General features: G+C 33.5%; 1 long non-coding RNA gene across 1 annotated transcript; it reads left to right on the forward strand.

Moving 5' to 3' along the window:
• The first annotated feature begins 795 nt into the window (after positions 1 to 795).
• LOC132129246 (uncharacterized) lies at positions 796 to 2,191 on the forward strand. The gene is made up of 3 exons (XR_009428463.1): positions 796 to 877; positions 1,126 to 1,178; positions 2,149 to 2,191. It is a non-coding gene; the product is annotated as an uncharacterized LOC132129246 (long non-coding RNA).
• Positions 2,192 to 2,690: the final 499 nt, after the last annotated feature.

Raw genomic sequence — 2,690 nt, forward strand, 5'->3', positions numbered from 1 at the left:
ACAGTGCTAAGCAAAGTAAGTTGTTAATTGTTATTTTTTTTTTTGTGTAGCAAAATGCTAGCTATCTGAGGCTATGTGAATAAAAATCAGTAATGCTAATAATGATTTTTTGAGCAGCTTATAATTTTCTGTTTTGAAACGGAACTCTATCAATTTCAGCAGAACAACCATGCCCATCATATAGACAGTTCATAGAGTACAGAAGCTCGAAGTCAAAAGAACGGCAGTCTTTTAACTATGGGCCAAAAGGAAGATTTAAGCCTAAAGAATGAAAACGCGTCCAGGTAAATTGTACTGACTGTCCTACACAATTTTGCAATGCGCTATATGTATTTGTGTGTATGTGTATTTTTATTTTACCTATGTATACATTAATTATATATCTTTGTTATTTTACTAGATAAATGTAGGATTGATGGTGCCACATGAAACTGATGGAACCGATTTAAAACCTTTAAGAGGAAAAACACTCCCATTATTTACAGACCCAGAGGTAGCAGCTCCTGAACTACTGAAACAAGCTGGACAGAAAATGAGAACATTTAACAAAGACATGCATGAAGGACCTTACGTCCTTTTGTATCCAGACTGCTCAGAGGTGGTCCATGTGCCTGGGTCAGAAAGGCCATTCAAATTGGCAGAATATAAAAAGGAAATAGGAAAGGCATATTCCAGGATCACTTTTTTCATTTGCCTAGAAAAACACCATAAAAGAGGTTAGTGGATCTCATGATTCAATATTTTTACATATTTTGATACTCTGCTGGACGATAGATAATGTTTGTTTGTTTTTTCAGTGGATGATACCTCAGACTCTGATTCTGAAATTGTAATCACAACAAGGAGCACAGCTGAATTCAATCGAGCTGACACTTTGGTACATCAGTTATTTCAAAAATAATTTATAGTTACGTATGTTTGTATTTATTTATTAGATGTGCATTGGATTTTACGCAGACAATCTTTGTCCTGGTCAATAATTTAGTGGAAAATGGTTTGTTTTGATTATTTTGCTGTAACTATTATACAGTAAAACAGGAAACCATTCAGCATTGATGTACGTGGTAATGGAACAATAATGGAAGCTGTTGAAAATTGTTGATAATTTTATCTGTTTCCTCTCAGGTTTTTGAACCACAAAATCAAAGTACTCCCAAACTCAAGCTGGAAGATGAAAGGTAGGTGTTGCACACTTGTACACAAAGGAAATTTCAGGCGTGCATGGGTTGAAATTATTTATTTACTTCTTGACTGTAAAATAATAGTAATAACTCATATCTTATTGGGCTACAGTGCTTTTACTACCAGATTGAAAAAAAAATCATTTAACTCTCAAAATTGTGATAAAACTACAAGCAGATATTTCACTCCTTATACACATACACATTTATATTGCTGTTTTGGAAATGTTTTATCACTTTTGTTCACCTGGAAATAAAGCAAGATCGCACATAAGCTCAACGTTGCTACAGGTCGTTTCTGTAACTGACTGAGGTGCCTCCTCACTCCCTAACTAAAGGACCCACAGCTGCTTGTGTGAGCTTTACTTAATTCACCTGCAAGAGCTTATTGGTGTTTCCTAAAAACATAACAATAAGCTTTTGCAGGTGAATAAACACAAATGACAAATTAACCAAACCTTAAAAAAAAAAAAAAAAAAACATGAGAATGAAGTGGGGGAGATGTAATGAGAGACTATATATATATTATTATTTTTTATTTTTTTCTAGTGGTAATCAACCAATATGAATCTTGGTGTATACATTATGTGTACATGATTTGACTGTAGGCCCCAAGTACACCTGCTGGTTTTAAGATGTCTAAAACACCCACTCTAGCCCAGAACACATTGGCCACTAGAAAAGACCCATTGTCTCTCATTTCATCCATTTGATTTGCTGACGAAGGCTAGATACCAAATTTCATGAAAGTTTTAAATAATCGATCTTTAAGTTGTTGATGTGATCAGAGAATTTGCTCTGATGAACTTCAAACAGGAAATACTGTATGTGTAATGTGATTTATAAAATAATATATTTTTTTTTTTTTTATAAATCTTTCTGTTCCCTATAATACTACAATTTATTCAAAACTATATTATAGCCTTTATCATGGAGCTAATAATTTGTATGTTTTATCATGTTTCAGAGATGCACCAGGACATCCATCAACAATTCAGCCAGGACAGGTAATAAGGCAGACTGGCACCATGACATTTCTTGCTTTCAGTGTTGTTGTTGTTACAGATATTTTATTTTTTATTTTTTTTTTTTTTAGATAGTTATATCTGATGTTGAGGATCTGGATCCACCTGAAAAAATTCCAGAAAACACACAGGTAAATACAGGTAAATAATAAAAAAAAATCATAATGACTGACATAATTTAACTTTATTTAACTGATTTCACGGGGAGGACATTTTTGTTTGTAAGATGTTTTAACATGGAAATGATAATTTCTCAACAGTAAATACACAGACCTGTATGCACCAAATGTTGAGCAAGAGGACAAAGAGCTGGTTGCTGTCAATGTGCAGAATTTCCAACACACAACAATGTAATATGACAGCTTTTGACTATAGCACTCCTGTTTTTTCACTGTACTATAGTTCTGGTATATCTGGAATATCCACAAGTCACTTTTTGTAATTACAGGGAGGAGACAGACATTACATTATCTGACATCATGGC

Source organism: Carassius carassius, chromosome 4, assembly GCF_963082965.1.
Source record: "Carassius carassius chromosome 4, fCarCar2.1, whole genome shotgun sequence".
Taxonomy (NCBI): Eukaryota; Metazoa; Chordata; class Actinopteri; order Cypriniformes; family Cyprinidae; genus Carassius; species Carassius carassius.